General features: G+C 38.9%; 1 pseudogene across 1 annotated transcript; it reads right to left on the reverse strand.

The window, feature by feature from the left end:
• Nucleotides 1-283: 283 nt before the first annotated feature.
• On the reverse strand, nt 284-1795 carry LOC128561832 (cell division control protein 42 homolog; annotated as a pseudogene). Its single transcript, XR_008373353.1, has one exon. The product of XR_008373353.1 is annotated as a cell division control protein 42 homolog (transcript).
• Between the last annotated feature and the right edge of the window lie 24454 nt (nt 1796-26249).

Raw genomic sequence — 26249 nt, forward strand, 5'->3', positions numbered from 1 at the left:
TCTGAGAAAAGTATTTGTAATAAATTCCCTCTAGTATATAAATGTATTCCAATTAAGCATCCGTGGGCAGGGTCATCTCTGGAATATTAAATCCTTGAAAAGTTTATATTCTATTAAATTAGAGACCTGACCTCTAATCATGTGCCTACCACTTCTCAGCCAGATGGCCATGAATGAATCATGTCTGCCAACCTGCAATTGTTTTCATTCGTTGTTTTCATAAATGGAGATGAGAAAAAAACTGCCTCAGCAGGAAGTGGAAGGAGACTTTTTTTTTTCAAACAGGAAAAAAAATTTTTTTAATTATGAACTCAATCCATTTGGAATATTTCAAAGGTGCAATACTTTTCTTCATTTATCAGTGAAAGAAGTTAGAAATTAACTTCCAAAAAATATCAGCAAATGGCAAACAAATTTCCTTGAAAGTCATAGTCACATAGATAGTGCATCCTAGAAAAGAGGAGGGGCAAGACAGGTTCCACCCACTTTCATGAGTTTCATCAAATACTGGATCTACTCAAGGGTGGAGAGAAAAGGCATCTTTCAAAAAGGAGTATGTTATTAAATGAGGCATTTACTATACTCCTTTCTAAGAGCACCAGACGGGGAACATGTTTTCTAAACTAGATCTAAAAAGTGGAATGTGGAATCAATCCATCCTCCTCCCCTTAGGCCTGTCCACTGGTTAATGAATTAAAAAAACAAGACTAAAAAATAAACCCCACACACACTCCCCCCAAAAACAGAGGGAAAAAAAAAAAAGAACACTAAGATGTCCCAGATTACTCTCCAGAGTGGAACCAGGGAGCAGTTTCAACAATTCAAATTAGTCTGTTACAGAGTCATCACAAGCATGCCTTGCTTTAAAAAAAAAAAAAAAAAAAAAAAAAATCTTTTTTTTTTTTTTTTGAAACAACAAAACAAAAACTAGTACTGATCACTTTTCTGACAATATACAATTACTCAAAATTAACTAGTACTGGGAGGGGAAAGGGGGGCCATACCTAGGGGCCTCGTGTGACATGAGTACATGTGGGTAGGTGCAGGGCATTTGTCATTATTGCAAAAACGAATTTTAATTTTTAATCTTTAGTTTGATTTAAACATTGCTTTTAGTATGATGCCGACACCAGCTGTGCAGAAAGGGTTCTGGAGAGATGGTCATAGCAGCACACACCTGTGACTCCTCTTCGATTCTGGAGGTTCCAGGGCAGCCAATATTGCTTCATCAAATACATTCTTTAGGCCTTTCTGTGTAAGTGCAGAACACTCCACATACTTGACAGCCTTCAGGTCACGGGCCAGCTTTTCAGCAGTCTCTGGTGTGGTAGGTTTCTTTTGTTCTTGGCAAGTTTCTCAATAGTAGAAGAATCATCTCTGAGATCAATTTGGGTCCCAACAAGCAAGAAAGGAGTCTTTGGACAATGGTGAGTTATCTCAGGCACCCACTTTTCTTTCACATTTTCAAATGAGGATGGAGAGACCACTGAAAAGCAGACTAGAAATACATCTGTTTGTGGATAACTCAGCAGTCGTAATCTGTCATAATCCTCTTGCCCTGCAGTATCAAAAAGTCCAAGAGTATACGGCTCTCCACCAATCATAACTGTGACTGCATAGTTGTCAAAAACAGTCAGAACATATTCAGATGGAAATTTGTTTGTTGTGTAGGATATCAGGAGACATGTTTTACCAACAGCACCATCGCCTACCACAACGCACTTAATTGTCTGCATTGCTGAAATAGTTTTATATCCACTTTAAATATTTCAAATCTGATGTTGACCTCAGCATCTCCACCGGGACCGGAGGAGACTTTTTAAACAGCAATGTTGGGGCAGGGGACTTTGGGAGAATCTTTTCGATGTATCCACCTCCTCCTCTCTAAGTATGGAGAATGCAGAAGGTAAGGAGTGGAACTCCCCAGAGAAGGCCAGAGAAGAATGTGGGAGTTACAGACTTGACCAAGCATCAGCAGAAACTTGTTCCGGAGAGGATCAGTGCACAGGATGGTAGAGGATCAGCCATCCAAGTGTACCTGCTGTACCAGGAACCTCAGCAAGAGGATGAAATAAAAAATATCTGCCAAGGGTTACAAAGAGTTCTGCTAAAAAAGAAAGCAGAACATAGTGACATCCCAAAACTTCAGAAGAAGGTGTCAATTCCTCTATTACCCACCCAACTGCTACCAGTTAATCTGCTTCACCAGGACACTGTACGGGCCTGGTACCAACAATTATGCTAAGCACCAAAGGCAGAAACTGGATGAATATAAACGACTGTGTACACATGCTTTTCCAGATCAAAAGGATAATCCTAGCACAGCAAAAGAGACCAAGACCTGGAAATCACTAAAAAGAAAGTCAAATGTGGACAAGAAAAAATGTCCCCCCAGAAGGTTCTGAGCAAAGGCTGTATTCCCAGGGGACTGATCCTCCAATAGTAGTTCCCCTCCTGGATTAGGCTATCCCCCTGACAAAGAGGGTTGCCTGTCTTGGAGTCTGCCTCTCGTCTTGAGGAAGTTAATACAGTTGCTGTTAGAACTTCTGCCCCAGCGGCTTTGTTGGCCTCCTGGGCCACAATCGCAGCAAGGGCCGTTTCATCCACAGAGGCAGTGGAATCTCCGCAAGACTGTGAGTCAGGTGGTGTGTGGTCCATGGGAAGAGTCCTTGCAGACACAGATGGTTGGGTTTACCTCCAATTTCATGCAGGATAATCCTGGGTTCCCAAAAAGCAAGAAGGGAATGCAGGTGCCCTCTTCTTGCTTCCCGCCTGCAATTTTCCACCACCACCCCCATTTTGAAGACAACATATTGTACCCCAAATGCGTCCACAGAAACAAGGTCTTAATAAAAAGTCTCTGGTGAGAATGAAATACTGAAGAAAGGGTCCAGACAGCTATGATTAGAATTGATGGCAGAGATGCTCAACGGTCAATTCCATGATGCTACTGACAGCTGAATGCTGGTCCTCCCCACACGTGCTCACAGGCTGTGCAGACTGGTGGGTGGAGACGATACCCCCGGGCCCCTAGTGAGACTTGCTGCTTCATGGGTTAGAATATAGAGACACTGGCATTAAAAAGGAAAAACATTTCACAAATTAGTAAGAAGAAAAAGTCATCCATATTCAAAATCTCCTTACTATCCTGAGACTTCTGTAATTTGACTCAAGGACACAAACAATAGGCACTTTGACAGCAAGGAATTTTCTCCCCCCTAAGAAGACATAAAAAACACGAGGAGTGGTGGAGTTGGAAAATTTGTAACTGGTATTTTATAGACTTAATAGGTGTAGGCAGGAATCCTCAGGAAATGTTAAAGCAAGAGAGGAAAGACCATTGGGAAAGATCTGTTTATGGTCTCACAGGGTTGTCCCCTCCAAATTCCATTGGTTGTTAGTGATCAGACTTCTTCATTATAATAAATAATACACATTGTATACCTTAAAAAAATAAAATTCAGATGATAGTAATAACTACCTTATAAGATGGAGGTGGAAAATACTAATAAAATTATACATGTAATGAGCCAAACACAACTCCTGACACATGTAGACATTCAGTAAATGCTATTTTCAAAGATAACAGGGGTGAATAATTTCACATTTCTAAATAAGAAGAATTTTTCCATGCATGGTACTAAAGCCAGCACCTGTAAATGAAAATATTCATGTGTTTTCATAAACCATAATGTTTTTAAAATAACAAACACATTGCAATCAAAGGTAAAAGGCAAACGACACTTGGGAGAAAAGATCTGTAACATATCAGGAAAAGGGTAAATATCTATAGTGAATCAAGTTCTTATAAATCGGCACAAAAGAGAAATAAAAATGGGTGAAGGATAGAAAAAAACAATTGAAAAAGAAATAAGGCCAGTAAATATATGTCTTTTCATTCACAATAACCCACCATTCCAAGTCCTCTATGGCCTCAATATCAGAGTCCATGTTGGATGGCCTCAGGGAAGTTCTGCCAATCCACCCTGAGGCTGCATCTTCCAGAATAGTAGTTAAAGAAAAAAATTAGGGAAACAAAGTAGAGGAGGGAGATTTTCCCTGGCCTTCACTCTCAGGGCCAATAGTTCAGAGATGAGGTGGTAGAAGCCCACTTGGCAGATAGGTTGCAAAAAATGCTGAAGAGGGGCATTTTTTTCTGCTTCCTTTAAAAGCCCTGAATTGCCTCTCAATTTTTTTTTCTGTACTTCATAGGTATAGTGTAAGAACTAAACACATTGTTGCAAAATCAAAAAGGTACATGGAGTCCCCATTATATCCACATAACATGCATGCAAAAATAAATACATGGTGTGTATGAGAAGGGGTGTGATAATGCTTGCTCCTACTGGAGGTGAGAGAAGTAAAGCCAGATAAGTAATTTCTCATATGACTTAGAGCAGACATTCTTCCAATTTGATCTGGCAGGAAACCTTTCTCCCTGCCACCCCCATCCTCAGTAGGCACAGGTTCTGTTTTGCTTCAACATCCTGGCCACTTTTTGCCGAGAAGTTGATGTAGTTCTCCATCTAGACTAGGAGTGTTCGACCTTTTATTTCTCTGCCACACATTGGAAAAATAAGTGTTCTCCTGGACCACACATTAAACACGCAAACACTAAGCAAAGCTGATGAGCAAAAAAGAAAAATCTGGACTTTTCATGATATCAGATAGCATAGATAAGCAAAAAAAGTTCTTGCAAAATCAGCATGAAGCCTATGGGCCACAGGTTGGACACCCCTGATCTAGACCATCTGCTGTTTTCAATCCTTCACTACAAGTGGTCTGATAAGTAGAAAAAAGTGTTTTCAGTGATCAGCCCAGGAGATGATATTCCATAATGAAATTCTGATTAGTATTCTCTAATAGCATGGCCAAAGAGAAGATCTAGAAAAAGCAGGCTGTGATTACCAAATAAAAGGCTGAGGAGAGAAGGAAATCTCGTGGTTTGAATTGGAAAACTGTCTATTTGCCCTTTAACACAATAATATGTTGCCAAAAGCAGTCAGGCGATGAAAATTATGACCTGTAATCATTAAAAATAGAGCTTATGTCTTCTTCATCCCTAACAAATTTAAATTTAGGACAGATGACATGACTAGCTTCGTTCCAGCCCAATTAAAGAGATTGTTTTTCCTCATTGTTCCTAGAGTATGATTTTCTAAGAAGTAAAACATTTACAAATATAATCAACCCTCTAAGCAATTGGAGTTGCCATTTGGTTCTGAGCCGAAGGCCATGTTCAGGAAGTTCCGTAAATTTGTACTGTGCCAAAGACATAATTCTGGTTTCTAAACTTTCACAATATGCTTTGAGAGTGGAAAAACAAATAAAAAAATTGTTATTCCAGTTAAAGCAATGGTTCAATGAAGGACAAAAATTTGTGGAACAAAAAGTTAGACTGAAAAACTTAGATTGAGTTGAAAATCTTAGATTCTGACTTCTGGGGTATGACACTGACCGGGATACTACACAGAGCACAGCAATAGCTTCCAAGACATTCCATCTATGAGCACATGGAAGGATGCTATCTAACCATGAGGCTGGGACGCAGGACTCTTGACTTGGATTCTGACATCATATGTAATTCTCTCCTGCTTCAGTTTTTCTAAACATCACCACCCAATACCACATTCAATGTTTGAAAATCCTCCAGTTCAGGTGCTCAGTGACTGTATTTTCCCTTCTTGGAAATTCTTAAAGGGCTTAACCCCTGTGTTGTTGGAGAGGAACAAAAGCTGGAAAGCTAGAATGGAAAATATTGTACTTCAAATATCACTGTGTGACTATTTATCAGGCTTAGTTTTCTGTTCTGTCAAGTTAAGGCTAAAGTTTCTTTTTTTCTGCTCACACAGTCTAATGGATAGTGGTAATCTCAAATGAGAAATGTTAACTGAAAATTGTGTAGCAATGTAGTACTATTTCTACATTGCAAAGTAAAAGCAGGCAAATGTGCAAGGTAAAAGCAGGCAAATGAGATTTGATTTCTGCCTTTGGGAATCCATAACTCATATATTTGAGTTGAACATACTTAGTGTCTCCTATATGATGACAGAGCCATAATCCCACCCTTCACCGAGTGCACAGAATGGTGCACATAATTAATAATTAAACAATTACATGGAGACTTTACCTCTTTCATGTTTCATGGATGGAGCTGGAACATATTCTTCTTAGTAAAGTATCTCAAGAATGGAAGAAAAAGTATCCAATGTACTCAGCCCTACTATGAAACTAATTTATGGCTTTCATATGAAAGCTATAACCCAGTTGTAACCTAAGAATATGGGGGAAGGGGGAGAAGGAGGTGAGGGAGGGAGGAGGATGGGCAGAGGGAGGTGATTGGTGGGATTACACCTGTGGTGCATCTTACAAGGGTACATGTGAAACTTAGTAAATGTAGAATATAATTGTCTTAACACAATAACTAAGAAAATGCCAGGAAGGCTATGTTATTAACCAGTGTGATGAAAATGTGTCAAACTGTTTCTAAAACCAGTGTATGGTGCCCCATGATCGCATTAATGTACACAGCTATGATTTAATATTAATAAAAAAAAATTACCATGCATTCTATATGTGGCTGCTAGAGGAAGCCCAGAATGGTGTAGAAGCAAAAATGCACATCTAATATGAACTTGGAAAATCAGGAAAAGCTTTCTGGAGGAGGTTAAAGTCAGAAAAATAAATAAGCTTTCCAAGATAAAACAGAGGAATGTTCCCTGTTTTAGAGAAAATTGTGCTGGTGAGTGTAGGGGCTTAAGTGCGGCTTGTTATTATTCATCATCAAATCCACGAATTATTGAGTGCACTCTATGTTTCAGGTACATAATAAAATGAAGCTCCTCCTTAGTTTTATCATAATAATGGTAATAGTGGTGATATCAAAGACGACACTATCTAATAAGTCACACAGCTTGTGTTTATTAATTTTTTCTTTCATACAGCAAACACTGAACTGAATGGCCAGGAAGACAGCTGCCATTCACAAAACATCAGTCGAGGTGCTGATGTGAAAGGATCAAAACCAGGCAAAGCCTGTGCCCATAACTCATGGCAGTGCCACTGGGTAAATAATTCTTTATTTGTACTTTAATTCTTTGTGCTATAGAAAACATGAAAATTTGATAAAAATCTACAGTTAGGAAGTTTTTCAGGGATCTGAAAGTTTTTCAGTGATCCCTTTCATTCCATTCACATATAAATACTGTACAAAATAATATTAGTGATGTTTTGTGAGGTCTAAAATATATATAGTATTAAAAGACATGAAAACAGTAACATAAATAGAAGCGGAAATAGTAAGATGGTAATAAATGTTTAACAACATGTTCTCAGAAAAACCAGAAAGCACCCTCCTTTGATTATTTTCTGTTTCTGTGTATAAATACTGCCATCATGGCCAATTTCAAACTGCCAATGTTTGAACAACTGGCTTGCAAAATTCCTGAAAATTTAACAATCAACATTCAGGAACTGGTATGAGCCAGCTTCAATGTACCACTGTTTGGAGGTAAAGAGAGGTAAGCTCTTCAAAATTTCTGGCATAGTCCTGTGTATGTAAAGAGTAATAATCTATGTTAGGCTCTAATAAATAATGATACTTAACTATTAAAAGAATAGAAGAATATATTACTAAGATCAAGTAGAGTAAATAAAATAATAAGAAATATTTAACTAATCAAAGGGAATGCAAGAAAGGAGAGAAAAATGAATGTAAAATGGTGGGAAAACTGACACCAAAAGAAATATACAATATGAATAGGCCTAAATCTATTAAAGATGTTGATCAATAATTAATAAACTTCCAAACCATAAAACACCAGACCCAAATGGGTTCACTATTGAATTCTACCACACATTTAAGAAAGAAATTATACAAATTCTCCATAATTTCTTTTAGAAGCTACAAGTAAAGGGAATACTTTTTAATTCATTCTATGAGACTAAGACCACCCAAATACCAAAACCAAACAAAGATATACCTCTCATAAACAGAAATAGAAAAATCCTCAACGAAATATTAGCAAATTAAGTTCAACATTGTATAAATATAGTACACACTGTGACCAAGTAGATTTAACCTCAGACGTGCAAGTCTGGTTTAACATTCACAAACCAATTCATGTAATTCATCACGTCAATAGGCTAAAGAAGAAAAATTACATAATCATATCAATAGATATAGAAAAATCATTTGACACAATCAAACACCATTCACAATAAAAACTCTGAGCAAACTAGGAATAGAAGAAAATTTCCTCAACTTGAGAAAAACCGTCTCAAAAAACCCTACAGCTAACATTATGCTAATGAAGAGCAACACACAGATTTCCTGCTAAGGTCAGGAATAAGGCAAGGATGTCTGCTCTCATCATTTCTCTTCAACATTGTACTGGAAGTCGTAGCTAATGCAATAAGACAACAAAAGGATATAAAATGTACACTGACTAGAAGGAAGAAATAAAGCTGCTTTTGTATACAGATGACATGATTATTTATGTAGAAAACCTGAAAATAACAACAACAACAAAAAAAACCTTCCTGGAATTAATAAACAATTATAGCAAGGTTACAGGATACAAGGTTAATAGACAAAAGTCAATGACTTTCCTACATACCAGCAATTAACAAGTTCAATTTTATTTATTTATTTATTTTATGAGACAGTCTCACTATGTCACCCTCAGTAGAATGCCGTGGCATCACAGCTCACAGCAACCTCCAACTCCTGGGCTTAATCAATTCTCTTGCCTCAGCCTCCCGAGTAGCTGGGACTACAGGCGCCCGCCACAACGCCCAGATATTTTTTTGTTGCAGTTGACACTGTTGTTTTAGCTGGCCCGGGCCGGGTTCGAACCCGCCAGCCTCTGTGTATGTGGCCAGCACCCTACTCACTGGACTACAGGGGCCACCAACAAGTACAATTTTACTCTAAAAATACATTACCATTGATATCAGCACCCCCAAAAATGAAATACTTGAATATAAGCATAACAAAACATGTATAATATCTATATGAGGGAAACTACAAAAGTCTGATGAAAGTAATCAAAGTAGAACTAAATAAATGGAGAGTGATTTCATGTTCACATATAAGAAGACTTGGTATCGTTAAGATGTCACTTCTCCCCAACTTAATACATATGTTTAAGTCAATTCTAAACAAAAGCCCAGCAAGTTCTTTTAAGGATATCAAACTGATTCTAAAGTTTGTATGAAGGACAGGAGGACTGGTTCACACCTGCAATCCTAGCACTGGGAGGCCAAGGCAGGTGGATTGCCAGAGCTCAGGAGTTCGAGACCAGCCTGAACAAGACCCCATATCTACTAAAAATAGAAAAACTAGCTGGGAGTAGTGGCACATACCTGTAGTCCCAGCTACTCAGGAGACTGAGGCAAGAGGGTCACTTAGCCCAGGAAGTTGAGGTTGCTGTGAGCTATGACGCCATGGGTACTCTTCCTAGAGTGACAGAGTGACAGAGTGAGACTATCACAAATATCAATATTCTGAATAGCCAACTCAGCCATTTGTTACTGACTGACACTACCTAACTCCAAGACTTACTATAAAGCTACAGTAACCAAGAAAGTGTGGTATTGGCAAAAGAACAGATAAGTAGATTAATGGAACAGAATAGAGAGCCCAGGAATAGACCCACATACATACAGTCAAGTCATTTTTCAACAATGAAGCAATGGCAATACAACAGAGCAACAAATGGTGCTGAAACAATTAGATATCCATGTGCAAAAAAAAGTAAATCCAGATGCAGACCTTACATTCATTACAAGAAATACCTTAAAATGGACTGTAGAGTAAAACACACAACTATAAAACTTTTAAAAGATAACATTGGATAAAATGAGCAAATGACCTTGGGTATGACCCAGATGTTTTTAAGATACAACATCAAAGATACAATCCATGAAAGAAATAATTGACAAGCTAGACTTCATTAAAATTAAAAACTCCTGTTCTGTGAATGAATGACAATGTCAAGAGAATGAGATGACAAGCCACAGATCAGGAGAAAATATTTGCAAAAGATGCATTTGATAAAGAACTGTTATCCAAAATATACAAAGAACTCTTAAAACTCAAGAATAAGAAAATGAACAATCCAAATTAAAAACTGGATAAAAGCATGAAAAGAGAATGAAATCCAGTTATTCTTGGCAATGCAGATGAGCTTGGAAGACACCATATTAAGTGAAATAAGCCAAGAATGGAAAGTGAAATACCACGTATTCTCACTCATGTGTGGTACTAAAGAGGTTGGTCTCAGAAGTAAAGAATAGAAGCTACTATTAGTAGAAGGGCAGGGGAAGATAAGATTTGTTAAAGGACACAAAATTACAGCTAGTAGAAGGAATAAGTTCTAGTGTTACAGTTCTAGTCTAGGATGATTACAGTTAACAATAATAAATTTACAAACAGCTAAAAGAGAGGATATTGAATGTTCCCAACACATACAAAAAAATGGTAAATGTTTGAGGTGATGGATACACTAATTACCCTGATTTGATGACTACACATTGTATGTATTAGAAGGTCACTATGTACTCAATAAATATTACAATTATTATGTAACAGTTAAAAATAAATAAAAATTTCTTAAATGGGCAAGAGCCCTAAAGAGACACCTCATCCAAGAATACAGGGAATTTAAACTTAAATTGCACATGAACTTTATGGCCACCCTGTGTATACGGATGTCAAGAAAGCATATAAAAAGATGTGCAACATCGTATGCCATTAGTGAACTACACACTAAAACAACAATGAGATACCACTATAAACTATTAAAATGGCCAAACTCCAAAAGATTGACAACATCAAAACTATCAAGGATATTTTATTTATGGTTCTCTGCTCTTCCAGGCTCAGGGTGTGGTCCTCGTTCTCATAGTCTCTCTGTGGCCTCAAGATGGGAATTCCACATCCACCCTCATTCTCAACCTGATGGGAAATCTACCTCCATCCTCCTCTCAACAAGAGATCTCAACTCTACCTCTACCTTCATCCCAACCTTCCCATCAAGAAGAACAATAAAGAAGAGACAGGAGAAAGAACAGGCCCTGTTATTGGGTGAAAGAAACTATTCCAGAAATCACCAACAGACTTCCGCTTTCTATTCCTCGGTCAGAACTGTGTCAGAAAACCATTTCTGACTGCCAAAATGCTACTTTTTTAGCTGGGCACATTAGATCTTTCTAGCAAAAAAAAAAAGGAGAAAATATATTGTGTAGATAGCCAGGAGCATCTGCCACATAAAGATTAAATAAATGCAAGTTATTTTATTTACAAACAAGCATAACTAAGAGATGAGATATGTATATACCTGAAAACATACATATTTACATTTTGTCCTAAAGCTCTTGAGTTGAATGTTCCCATGCAATCTTAGATTGTTTAGGATGGTTGTAAAATCACCATAATGATAATAGCTATGGCTTCCCACATAATAGTTACGTGGGAAGTAGGCTAGGTATTTCTAACTGTGGGTATTTCTAACTGTGGGTATGTTCAGGCACCAAAATATTTTTACATACCATTACACTTGATCCTCATAATATTCCTGTAGGCAGGTATTATTATTTATACCTGCTATACTGATGTAGAAAGGTAAGTTGCAAAGAGATAAAAACTAGCCCCAATTTATATAGGAGTAAATGAAATAGAATTTAGATTTAAGTCTGACTTACTTCAAAAATCTTTTTTCTAAAATTCTTCCTTCTAAAAACACTTCTTTTCCTTCCTAACAGAATGCATGTACTATTCCTTAACAAAATGAGTTTGACCATCCTTACGACCTTAGCAGTTTTTTTGCCTAAATATTTCTCTCAGGTAGAATACATTTCTCATTAAAATGAAGTCCATAGTTCATCCTCACTGTCTGAACACAGTTCCTGAGTGGGTTTCTAAAACATGTTTCTTTTTCCTTTCTCCCAAACAAAAGGTCTTCTAGACATAGAAATCCCAGTCTTCTCTTAGTTCTGGCCCTTAGCCAATGGCCACTCTGGTCCTACAAGAGATACTAAATTCTCAGGGATGCATTTTAGCAATATTTTTGTAGAAATAATATAGATCTTCTTTTCAACATGCAGACTTTAGAAGAATGTGAGAAAGTGGTATGTGGAGTATAGAGTCCCTGCAGTTCATTTTTGAGAAGACAAATTGCTTTCTCACAGAAGAAGAAAGATGACCAGAAAACAGCATTTGCTGCTGAACATACTGCATTGTTAGGATGGTTAAAAAGGAACTGGTCTGCCAGGGGGAGAGCAAAATGCACGGGAGAAATAATAGGCCACAGCCTGTCCATAGTGCTATGACTATTTCCTTCTCTGAAAGAAACAACAAAGCCCTGAACTGATAGATCTTAGAGAACTGAACTAGCCCATGTACACATACTGATGGTAAGAAATGCATGAAAAAGGAAAAATGGCCAGAGTTTCAACCTTGTTTTTCCTTCTGCATGGCCAATTTTTCCTAAAGCATCCTTACAAAGGATGGTTTATACTTACTTAGGAAATGAGGTGGCCGGGTCAAATGACATGGTTCTAATGGGCAGATCATTAAAATAGAAGGATGATAACTTTTTTGCACCATGTCTCCCATATAGTTTCAGCAGAGACTCAGTTGATAACTGTGGATTACATTCCCAAAGCAGAGGGTCTTTTTGAATATTCAAACTAGATTAACAAAAGGCCAGACCGGGAATCTTCTGTATTGACATCTTCACATGTATTTCTCATGAGAGTCCAGGGAAGTTGTGGTAGATACCGCACATGTTGAGTGTTCCTCTCAACACTCACCCAAGGACTTCTCGGATACATATCTTCATGCACTAACACATCTGGTATCTGCATCCCTCGGATTCTCCTATAGACATACCCATTAGAGACCTGTAATCCATAACCAATCTGGGAGGTGGCAGCTACCTGGGGAAATCAGACCTTCTGACATGAAGAGTCATTTGGATCTTCTCGGGCAACTGTGGCAGGGGTTCTCCTCTCAACCACTAAATAATGCATGCCATGTAGCAGGCAACAGCAACGTGACAGTTTTCATTAAGACAATTACATAGTGATTTAGAGTTTCTCTATACTATGTTGTTCCTGACTGTACAGTATCCTAATTTAGCTCCCTGATCCTCTTAGAAATTTTATAGACTACTTAATCAGCTATGAGTAATAACTTTATACTTCAAATATCCAGAGTAGATTCTGTGGTCTGCAACTAATATTTCTGGACCATATAGGAATTTGTACCAGACAGACTTGCAAAAAAATTGGACCTTTTAGGGAAATGGGCATTTAATACTGGGAATTGTATTTGTCTAATCAGGCTGCCATAACAAAATACCATAGGCTGAATTCTTTAACAATAGAATGTTACTTTCTTAAAGTTCTGGAAGCTGGGAAGTCCAAAAATCAAGGTGCTAGTCAATTTAGTGATTCATGAGGGGCCTTTGTCTTCCTGGCTGACAGACACCTGCTTTCTTATTGAGCCCTTATGTGGCAGAGAGAGGGAATTCTGATTTCTCTCCTTCTTCTTATAAAGACAGAAATCCCATCATGGAGGCCCCACCCTCATGACTTCATACAAACTTTACTTCCAAATACTATCACTTTGATGTTTAGGGCTTCAACATGTGAATTTGGGGGTGTGAAGGCAGTCAAAGCTGGGTGGTACTAGAGGTACTAATTTATTTCCATGGAATTCAGTGTTAAACTGTCACTATAGTCACCTGGAATGAAGGAGCCTAAAGGACTTTAGTGGGATAAGTTGCTGCTACTGAAAGCCACTTTGAAGAACATAGGCATACAATGGTTATGTGGGAAGTAGGCTATTTCTAACTGTGGTAAAAATTTTCAGTAGAGAAAATGACAAGCTTAGGGTTTTTAACTCTTGGCCAAAGTTATAGGCAGAGAAGCTTGACTTCCCCAATGTGCACACATTCTCTTGAAGCTCTCGGGAAGATATAGCCATACAAAGTTTACAAGTTCTAATCCTATGAGTTGCTAAATTCCAATAGAAATTGAATTCCAGAGTCACTCAAAAGTTTTGTATGCGTGTTATGGCACTAATTTGGAAAGAGTGAAATCTCAAGAATAGGAACCGAGAAATTTGTGGAATTTGGAAAACTTCCAGGTTACCCATTCTCTCTCAAGTAGTACCAAGCTTCCTTAATTGGCAAAGGGAGACTTCAGGAAGACTTTTGCTGCCTCACTTGCAACCTTGCAATGTTTCTATTAAAAGCATTGTCAATTCTGTTTATTCCTTACCTGTCATCTCCTTGTTACCTACAAATCTGTAACAAAAGTCAGATCCCAGCATGCAGAAGAAGGTCTGTTACAAACCCAGAGGGAAAAGCCTTATGTGATAATAGAGTTGAGAGATTATATAACTTTATACCCATATAATCCTCAGGATGTGAGTGGAAATAGAGTCTGAGGGTAATAAACAGGGTTGAGGGGGGAAAATAATTTCAGCTCAGGCTGATACTTTTAAATGGATGTGTGTAAAAAATTCTGCTTTCACAGTGCTGGTCTGGGAAGATCCAAGTAGCTCTGATTCCTCAACTAATTGAAAAAATTCAGCTTTAATAGAGCTAAATTAAACTGAAATCCCAGAAATTCCTTGGTAAAATGTAGATGAAGGAATCTAAAGTTTGAGGATATGAGAATATTAAAACAAATGTACGAACTGTGGCCCACTTGGCCAGTAGTGAGGAAAATATTGGGACTTTTTTAAATGTGCCCTAGAATCTGTCATCTGTAGGCCAGAAATGAAGATAGAAGAGGTTGTTACTGAAACACATTTTGTAATTTCAGTGGGAATAATGAGATCCTGGAGCAGCAGAAGCCAAGTGACATCATGTTAACCATAAGAAACAAAGTAAGAGTGGTTACTATAATAGACAGTAAGTCTTAAGTGGGAATAAGAAAGATTTGATCCGGGTGGCATCAATGGCTCAAGGAGTAGGGTGCCAGCCCCATATACCAGAGGTGGTGGATTCAAACCTGGTCCCAGCCAAAAACTGCAAAAAAAAAAAAAAAAGCTTTGATCTGCAAGGATCTTTGACCATGATTTACAAATCTTGTGATCATTTTAGATAAAAACATGATTGGAAACACACTAATTTTAACCAATCAGTATAACGGAGAAAACTCTGGGTCTAGCAACAAGTATTAGAGCAAGGGCACCAACCAATTCCATACCTGAGCCAGTTCAGGGCTGACTGAATTAGGGCTCATGAGTTCAGAGGTTCTTCAGTCAAGAGGAAGATGGTTCTCTTGTAACTCTTGGAGAAGGGCCCTCATTGGTGCCTGGGCTATGGTAATTATCAGAGTAACCATGCACTGAAGAAAAAGAACTGCTTGAACCCTTTGAGAAATGAGCAATGCTAATACTAATTTCTGGGGGTCCTGGACACCATTGTCATCTACCCAACACAGTGGGACTGTATGTGGATCAGGTGATGATAGTTTTCTATTGAGACCTATCACAGTTGGCTCAGAGGATTTCTTTCTTTCTTTCTTTCTTTCTTTCTTTCTTCCTTCCTTCCTTCCTTCCTTCCTTCCTTCCTTCCTTCCTTTCCTTCCTTCCTTCCTTCCTTCCTTCCTTTCTTTCCTTTTCCTTCCTTCCTTCCTTCCTTCCTTCCTTCCTTCGTTCCCTCCCTCCCTCTTTCTTTTCTTTCTTTCTATAAGCCTTTTACACTCCTAAAAAGCAACATGTTTTTGTTATTTGTTGTTTTGTTTTTTAGAGATGGGGTCTCATTCTGTCTGGTTAGAGTGCAGTGGTAGAATCATAACTCCCTACAGCCTTGAATACCTAGGTTCAAGTGATCCTCCTAGCTCAACCTCCTGAGTAGCTGGGACTACAGAAATGTACCTTCACTCCTGATTTTATAGTCTTTAAATCCATGGTCCCTGAATTTAAAACTGAAATAGAGAGAACAATCCAAGATGGCGGCCGAGTAACAGCTTCACTGCAACAGGGCACAGTGAGTCTGGGGAGATAAGACTCCAGGAATCTCTGGCTGTGGGATCTGCCTATAATCATCACTTTGAGGATACAGGGAGTCAGCAAGGGACTTCTGGACCCCAAGAGGAGGACAAAAACAGTGGAAAACTGGCAAGTGGTTGCATGTGTTCGATCGGCCTAATCCCACCAGCAGCCGTAAGTACAAGCAGCAGTGAGACTGCAAACCAGAAAGGGCTTACCTGTGAACTGTTTCGGTGTTTTTGGACTTGGCACTCAGTTGAACTGCCTTTGGAAGAGCTTGAGCAGGAGTGTGTAGAACTTTGGGCATTGTCTAGGGCCCCAGACTGAGCCACTGAACTGGATGGAGCTAATAGTGTTTGGCTATGAGCCACAGGGAGCAATTGTGAGAGAACTGCCCCAGCAAGTTCCGCCCTCAGGGTCACAGAGCAAAGATCGGGCGGGAGCTAGTAACCCAGTGACTGAACAGCATAAAGGCGGGAACTGAGCTGCCTTACAGCCTTAACCCTCAGGGGCAGAGCAAGACCGGTTTTGGCATACTGGAACCTTGGGCTGTTGCCCTGGATAGACTGCCGTGGTGTCACAGCTCATAGCAATCTCAAACTCCTGGGCTTGGCACCGCCCAGACCTCCATAAGAGCTGTGCTACAATCCCCCGACCCAGAACCCATGCCCGCCAGGCTTCTGCATGCCTTGACCAGGAACTATGGGAGCCACACAAACCTGCATCCTCCCTCCTGTACCATTCCTGCCTACACTCCAGCCCGCTCATCTGGCCAGGGACTCTGGTAGCCGTGTGCCCTCTGGAGCCCTCCCTGCCTCTGCACAGAGCCCTTCTCCTGGCCAGAGACTGCTGGAGTCTTGGGCTCTCTGTGCCAAAGTCACTGGGTACCAGGCACTCTCAGAACTGTGCGCACCACCTCCCGCCCTGTTGCAGGATCCGGGTGTGTCACACTCCGGAGCTGCTTCCACAACAGAACTCACTGGCTGGGGCAGCCCCAGAGGAACTACCCAGGGTCACTCCCTACAAAGATCCAGCAACAATAGAGTGATTCCACTGGGGTCTAATCATGGAGAGACACCTCCCCAACTCTGACGATGGTCAGAGGCAACAGTGAAAAACAATCATGAGGCGAAATCAACAGAAAAATTCTGGCAATATGAATAATCAGAGTACATTAACTTCCCCAAGGATCAATGAGGCAGACACAGCACAAGATCCCATGTACAAATAGCTGAGATGTCAGAAAACGAATTCAGAATCTGGATAGCAAATAACATCAAATTAGAATTCCAAGCAGTAAACCAAAAGATATCTCAAGAATTCAATGAATTCAAAGATGAAATGACCAAAGATTTTGACACATTCAGACAAGAAGTTGCAGCCCTCAAAGATCTGAGAAACACAATAGAATCCCTCAGTAACAGAATGGAGCAAGCAGAAGAAAGGATTTCTGACATTGAAGATAAAGCTTTCGAACGCTCCCAAACTCTCAAAGAGGAAGAGAAATGGAGGGCAAAAACAGATCACTCTCTCAGAGAGCCCTGGGATAATTTGAAGAAAACCAATCTTCATCTTATAGGGATCCCACAAAGTGACAAAGTGGCCTCACAAGGCACAGAGTCTCTTCTCCATGAGATTATGAAGGAGAGCTTTCCAGACATGCCAAGAGATTTCAAAACTCAGATAGCAGACAGTTTCAGAACTCCAGCACAACTCAACCTGAATAAGACATCCCCCAGACACATCATAATCAATTTCACTAAAGTTAATATGAAGGAGAAAATTCTGAAAGCAGCCAGACGAAAGAAAACCATTACCAACAAGGGCAAGAATATCAGAATAACTGCAGATCTCTCTGCTGAAACCTTTCACGCTAGAAGAGGATGGTCGTTGACTTTTAATCTCCTAAAACAAAATAACTTTCAACCCAACATCCTGTACCCAGCTAAACTGAGCTTCATTTATGATGGAGAAATTAAATACTTCAATGACATTCACATGTTGAAGAAATTTGCCATAACTAAACCAGCTCTCCAGGATATTCTCAGAGCTATCCTCCATAAAGACCAGTGTAATCCTCCACCACAAAGGTAAACCCACCCAGAAAATTTTGATCAAATTCCAACTTCCACAGTCACAAAAGGATTAAAAATGTCCACCAGACTCTCAAAAGGCTTATCAATATTCTCAATTAATGTGAATGGCTTAAATTGTACTCTAAAGAGGCACAGGTTGGCTGACTGGATACAAAAACTCAAGCCAGATATCTGATGCATACAAGAATCTCACCTTACATGAAAAGAGAAATTTAGACTCAAGGTGAAAGGATAGTCATCTAGGCAAATGGAAAGCAGAAAAAAGCAGGCATTGCAATCCTATTCGCAGATGCAATAAGCTTTAAACCAACCGAAAAAAGGAAGGATAAGGATGGACACTTCATATTATTAAAGATAATACTCAATATGATGAGATTTCAATTATTAATATTTATGCACCCAACCAGAACGCACCTCAATTTATAAGAGAATGTCTAACAGACATGAGCAACTTGATTTCCTCCAGTTCCATAGTAGTTAGAGATTTTAACACACCTTCAGCAGTGCTGGATAGATCCTCCAAAAAGAAGCTAAGTGAAGAAATTTTAGATTTAAACTTAACCATTTAACCTCTAGACTTAACAGACATATACAGAACATTTCATCCCAACAAAACTGAATACACATTCTTCTCATCAGCCCACAGAACATACTCCAAAATCAACCACATCCTAGGCCACAAATCTAATCTCAGCAAATTTAAGAAACTAGAAATTATTCCTTGCATCTTCTCAGACCATCATGGAATAAAAGTTGAACTCAATAACAACAGGAACCTGCATACCCATACAAAAACATGGAAGCTAAACAACCTTATGCTGAAGGATAGATGGGTTATAGATGAGATGAAGAAGGAAATTACCAAATTTTTGGAACAAAACAATAATCAAGACACGAATTACCAGAACCTCTGGGATACGGCAAAGGCAGTCCTAAGAGGGAAATTTATACCACTGCAAGCCTTCCTCAAGAAAACTGAAAGAGAGGAAGTTAATAACTTAATGGGACATCTCAAGCAACTGTAGCAGGAAGAACATTCCAACTCGAAACTCAGCAGAAGAAAAGAAATAACCAAAATCAGAGCAGAATTAAATGAAATTGAAAACAAAAGAATTATACAACAGATCAATAGATCCAAAAGTTGGTTTTTTGAAAAGATCAATAAAATAGACAAACCTTTGGCCAACCTAGCCAGGAAAAAAAAAAGTAAAATCTCTAATTTCATCAATCAGAAATGGTAAAAATGAAATAACAACAGACCCCTCAGAAATTCAAAAATCCTTAATGAATACTACAAGAAACTCTACTCTCAGAAATACGAAAATCTGAAAGAAATCAACCAATACCTGGAAGTACGCCACCTACCAAGACTTAGCCAGAATGAAGTGGAAATGTTGAACAGGCCTATAAAATATCAAGTTCTGAAATAGCATCAACTATACAAAATCTCCCTAAAAAGAAAAGCCCAGGACCAGATGGCTTTACATCAGAACTCTACCAAACCTTTAAAGAAGAACTAGTACTTATACTACTAAACCTCTTCCAAAACATAGAAAAAGAAGGAATATCACCCGACACATTCTACGAAGCAAACATCACCTTGATCCCCAAACCAGGGAAAGACTCAACAAGAAAAGAAAATTATAGACCAATATCACTAATGAATATTGATGCTAAAATACTCAATAAGATCCTAACAAGCAGAATCCAACAACACATCAAAAAAATTATACACCATGACCAAGTGGGATTCATCCCAGGCTCTCAAGGCTGGTTCAATATACATAAATCTATAAATGTAATTCAGCACATAAACAAACGAAAAAATAAGGACCATATAATTCTTTCAATTGATGCAGAAAAAGCTTTTGATAATATCCAGCATCCCTTCATGATCAGAACACTTAAGAAAATTGGTATAGGAGGAGAGCAAGATGGCGGCCGAGTAACAGCTTCCTTGCATCTGAGCACCGTGAGTCCAGGGAGATAGGACTCCGGGCATCTCTGGCTGGTGGGATCTGTCTATCATCACCCCTGCGAGGATACAGAGAGTCAGCGAGAGACTTCTGGACCCCAAGAGGAGGACTAAAACAGTGGAAAACCAGCAAGTGGTCGCGTGTGTTCAATCGGTCTAAACCCGCCAGCAACTGTAAGTTCAGTAGCAGCGAGACTGCAAACCGGAAAGGCCTTACCTGTGAACTGTTTTGGTGTCTTTGGACTTGCCACTCAGTTGAGCTGCCTTGGGGAGAGCCTGAGCGGGAATGTGAAGAATTTTGGCCATTGTCTAGAGCCCCAGTCTGAGCCACTGAGCCAGACGGAGCTAATAGTGTTTGGCTGTGGGCCACAGGGAGCCATTGTGAGCCATCTGCCCCGGCAAGCTCCGCCCTCAGGGTCGCAGAGCTAGAATCGGGTGGGAGCTGGTAACCCAGCACCAAGTAGCCTAAGGGTGGGGTCTGAGCCGCCTTGCAGCCCTAAACCTCAGGGGCAGAGTAAGACCGGTTTTGGCACACTAGGTAAGTGGATAGCCACTTCAGCAGTGATTCCAGCGACAAGCACTTTCCTGGGAAGGCTTCTGCTCAGCAAGTTTACAAGTTCAAACTGCCTTTTAAGTGGGCTGAAGAGATTTAGGGTGTCTACCTGCTGGGGTTTGAGAAATCAGCAGCCTCCAGTCGTATAAGAACTGTGATTAACATCTCATGCCCCAGAAGACCATGTGTTGCAGACAATATTCAATAACATATTACACACTGCTTTGTTTTTGGTTGTGTTTTTTTGTTTTTGTTTGGTTGTTTTTTTTGTTTATTTTGATGTTGATGTTGTTTTGTTTTTTAAGTTCAACCTTTTCCATACAGATCCTTTTTCTTTCTCAATTTTTCTAGTCTAATTATAATTTCCCATTGCTGCCTTTTTCAATAATTAGAACTTCATTTTTCCTAGTGTTTCTACCGCTATTATTTGGTTTTCCACCCAATTTCATCCCATAAAGTTTTCTGTTTGCTTGTTTTGGTTTGATTTATAGCATTTTTGTCTTTCCTCTCTACTTGGTGGAGGTGGGGTATTGTGTCTGATCAGGTTAGCAAAGAGCTGCTGACCTCAAGGGAACCACCCAACTGGGCACCCCCAGAAGGTGGGTTTTTTTTTAAGGTGGTGTCAAAGTACCCTACTGTACACCTATATTGCTCTCCCTATTTCTGTGCCTCTCTTCTTTTTGTCAATATTCCTTTACCCATCCCCTCTCCTTTCTCTATTTTTATTTTTTCTTTTCACTCGGTCCTCCTTTCTTTCATCCCTTTCTTGCTCTTCAACCTTCTCACCCTTCTGTTCCTATACCAAAAGGTCTCATCTAACCCTTAGTCCACAGGCACGAGAACTTAAAGAGCAAGAGGAAGTGAAAGGAAAATTAGGGCAAGGAAACAGATCAAAGAAATCACTCATGAGGAAGAATCAGCAGAAAACTCCAGGCAACATGAAGAACCAGTCCAGAACAACCCCGCCAAGGGACTATGAGGTAGCTACTGCAGAGGATTCCACCTGAAAGAAATGTTAGGAATGACAGAAAGGGAACTTAGAATACACATGATGAAAACAATGAAAAAAATGATGGAAATAATGAAGGGAACTGCTAATAAAGTGGAAAATAACCAAAAGGAAATCCAAAAACAGAATCAAATAAGAGGTAAATGATATGAAGAATATAAAAAGGATATAGCAGAGCTGAAGGAACTGATACAGTCATTTAGGGAACTTAAAGATGCAATGGAAAGTATCAGCAACAGGTTAGACCATGTAGAAGAAAGAATTTCAGAGGTAGAAGACAAAGTTCTTGAGATAACTCAGAGAGTAAAAGAGGCAGAAAAGAAGAGAGAGAAAGCAGAACGTTCACTGTCAGAATTATGGGACTTTATGAAGCGTTCTAACATATGAGTTATAGGAATCCCAGAAGGGGAAGAAGAATGCCCCAGAGGAATGGAAGCCATACTAGAGAATATTATAAAAGAAATTTCCCAAATATCACCAAAGATTCTGACACACTGCTTTCAGAGGGATATCGGACCCCAGGTCGCCTCAACTCTAGCCGAGCTTCTCCAAGACACATTGTGATGAACCTGTCCAAAGTCAAGACCAAAGAAAAGATTCTGCAAGCTGCTAGGAGTAAGCGCCAGTTGACCTACAGGGGCAAATCCATCAGAGTGACCGCAGACTCCTCTAAGGAAACTTTCCAAGCAAGAAGACAATGGTCATCTACCTTTAATCTACTTAAACAGAACAATTTTCAACCCAGAATTCTGTACCCTGCTAAGCTAAGCTTAAAAATGGACAGAGAAAATCAGTGCAACCTGGCTTATTGTACCCTCAATGAATCCCCAACAATAAAAAAAAAAATGACGGAGAAATCAAATCATTTATGGATATACAAACATTGAGAAAATTCGCCACAACAAGACCAGCTCTACAGGAAATACTTCAACCTGTTCTACACCCTGACCACCACAATGGATCAGCAGCAAAGTAAGAACTCAGAAATTAAAGGACAGAACCTAACCTCCACACTGATGCAAAAGATAAAACTAAGCAATGGACTCTCACAAAATAAGATGAATAGAATACTACCACACTTAACAATTATCTCAATAAATGTTAATGGCTTGAATTCCCCACTGAAGAGACATAGATGGGATGACTGGATTAAAAAACAAAAGCCATCCATTTGCTGTCTGCAAGAAACACACCTGGCTTCAAAAGACAAATCAAAGCTCCGAGTCAAGGGTTGGAAGACAATTTTCAGGCAAATGGCATTCATAAGAAAAGAGGAGTTGCAATCTTATTTTCAGATTCATGTGGATTTAAAACAACTAAAGTCAAAAAGACAAAGATGGTCACTTTATATTGGTCAAGGGAAAAATAAAACAAGATGTTTCAATTCTAAATATTTATGCACCCAATTTAAATGCTCCCAGATTCTTGAAACAAACCTTACTCAGTCTGAGCAATATGATATCTGATAATACCATAATAACAGGGGACTTTAACACTCCTCTTACAGAGCTGGACAGATCCTCTAAATAGAAATTAAACAAAGATATAAGAGATTTAAATGAGACCCTAGAACAACTGTGCTTGATAGACGCATATAGTACACTCCATCCCAAAGATAAAGAATATACATTCTTCTCATCACCCCATGGAACAGTCTCCAAAATTGATCATATCCTGAGACACAAAACAAATATCAACAGAATCAAAAGAATTGAAATTTTACCTTGTATCTTCTCAGACCATAAGGCACTAAAGGTGGAACTCAACTCTAACAAAAACGCTCGACTCCACACAAAGGCATGGAAATTAAACAATCTTCTGTTGAATAACAGATGGGTGCGGGAAAAAATAAAACAGGAAATCATTAACTTCCTTGATCATAACAACAATGAAGACACAAGCTACCAAAACCTGTGGGATACTGCAAAAGCAGTTTTGAGAGGAAACTTTATCTCTTTAGATGCCTACATACGAAAAACAGAAAGAGAGCACATCAACAATCTCACAAGCCATCTTATGGAATTGGAAAAAGGAGAACAATCGAAGCCTAAACTCAGTAGAAGAAAAGAAATATCCAAAATCAAATCAGAGATCAATGAAATTGAAAACAAAAGAATCATTCAGAAAATTAATGAAACAAGGAGTTGATTTTTTGAAAAAATAAATAAAATAGATAAACCATTGGCCAGACTAACGAGAAATAGAAAAATAAAATCTCTAGTAACCTCAATCAGAAATGATAAAGGGGAAATAACAACTGATCCCACAGAGATACAAGAGATCACCTCTGAATATTACCAGAAACTCTATGCCCAGAAATTTGACAATGTGAAGGTAATGGATCAATATTTGGAATCACACCCACTCCCTAGACTCAGCCAGGAAGAAATGAAGCTCCTGAACAGATGAATTTCAAGCACCGAGATCAAAGAAACAATAAAAAATCTTCCAACCAAAAAATGCCCTGGTCCAGATGGCTTCACACCAGAATTCTATCAAACCTTCAAGGAAGAGCTTATTCCTGTACTGCAGAAATTAATCCAAAAAATTGAGGAAGAAGGAATGTTCCCCAACACATTCTGTGAAGCAAACATCACCCTGATACCAAAACCAGGAAAAGACCCAAACAAAAAAGGAGAATTTCAGACCAATCTCACTCATGAATATAGACGCAAAAATTCTCAACAAAATCCTAGCCAATAGATTATAGCTTATCATCAAAAAAGTCATTCATCATGATCAAGTAGGCTTCATCCCAGGGATGCAAGGCTGGTTTAACATACGCAAGTCCATAAACGTTATCCACCATATTAACAGAGGCAAAAATAAAGATCACATGATACTCTCAATAGATGCAGAAAAAGCATTTGATAAAATTCAGCATCCTTTTCTAATTAGAACACTGAAGAGTATAGGCATAGGTGGCACATTTCTAAAACTGATTGAAGCTATCTATGACAAACCCACAGCTAGTATTTTACTGAATGGAGTAAAACTGAAAGCTTTTCCTCTTAGAACTGGAACCAGACAAGGTTTTCCTCTGTCACCTTTACTACTCAACATAGTGCTGGAAGTTCTAGCCAATACAATTAGGCAAGACAAGGAAATAAAGGGAATCCAAATGGGAGCAGAGGAGGTCAAACTCTCCCTCTTTGCTGACGACATGATCTTATACTTAGAGAACCCCAAAGACTCAACCACAAGAATCCTAGAAGTCATCAAAAAATAATCATGTTTCAGGATATAAAGTCAATGTCCACAAGTCAGTAGCCTTTGTATACACCAGTAACAGTTAAGATGAGAAGCTAATTAAGGACACAAATCCCTTCACCATACTCTCAAAGAAAATGAAATACCAAGGAATATACCTAATGAAGGAGGTGAAGGACCTCTATAAAGAAAACTATGAAATCCTCAGAAAGGAAATAGCAGAGGACATTAACAAATGAAAGAACATACCATGCTCATGGATGGGAAGAATCAACATTGTTAAAATGTCTATACTTCCCAAAGCAATCTACCTATTCAATGCCATTCCTATCAAAATACCAACATCGTACTTTCAAGATTTGGAGAAAATGATTCTGCGTTTTGTATGGAACCAGAAAAAACCCCGTATAGCTAAGGCAGTTCTTAGTAATAAAAATAAAGCTGGGGGCATCAGCATACCAGATTTTAGTCTGTACTACAAAGCCATAGTGCTCAAGACAGCATGGTACTGGCACAAAAACAGAGACATAGACACTTGGAATCGAATTGAAAACCAAGAAATGAAACTAACATTTTACAACCACCTAATCTTTGATAAACCAAACAAGAACATACCTTGGGGGAAAGACTCCCTATTCAATAAATGGTGTTGGGAGAAGTGGATGTCTACATGTAAAAGACTGAAACTGGACCCACACCTTTCCCCACTCACAAAAATTGATTCAAGATGGATAAAGGACTTAAATTTAAGGCATGAAACAATAAAAATCCTCCAAGAAAGCATAGGAAAAACACTGGAAGATATTGGCCTGGGGAAAGACTTCATGAAGAAGACTGCCATGGCAATTGCAACAACAACAAAAATAAACAAATGGGACTTCATTAAACTGAAAAGCTTCTGTACAGCTAAGGAGACAATAACCAAAGCAAAGGGACAACCTACACAATGGGAAAGGATATTTGCATATTTTGAATCAGACAAAAGCTTGATAACTAGGATCTATAGAGAACTCAAATTAATCCACATGAAAAAAGCCAACAATCCCATATATCAATGGGCAAGAGACATGAATAAAACCTTCTCTAAAGATGACAGACGAATGGCTAACAAACACATGAAGAAATGTTCATCATCTCTATATATTAGAGAAATGCAAATCAAAACCACCCTGAGATATCATCTAACCCCAGTGAGAATGGCCCACATCACAAAATCTCAAAACTGCAGATGCTGGCGTGGATGTGGAGAGAAGGGAACACTTTTACACTGCTGGTGGGACTGCAAACTAGTACAACCTTTCTGGAAGGAAGTATGGAGAAACCTCAAAGCACTCAAGTTAGACCTCCCATTTGATCCTACAATCTCATTACTGGGCATCTACCCAGAAGGAAAA

The sequence above is a fragment of the Nycticebus coucang genome, chromosome 2, assembly GCF_027406575.1.
Source record: "Nycticebus coucang isolate mNycCou1 chromosome 2, mNycCou1.pri, whole genome shotgun sequence".
Lineage (NCBI taxonomy): Eukaryota > Metazoa > Chordata > Mammalia > Primates > Lorisidae > Nycticebus > Nycticebus coucang.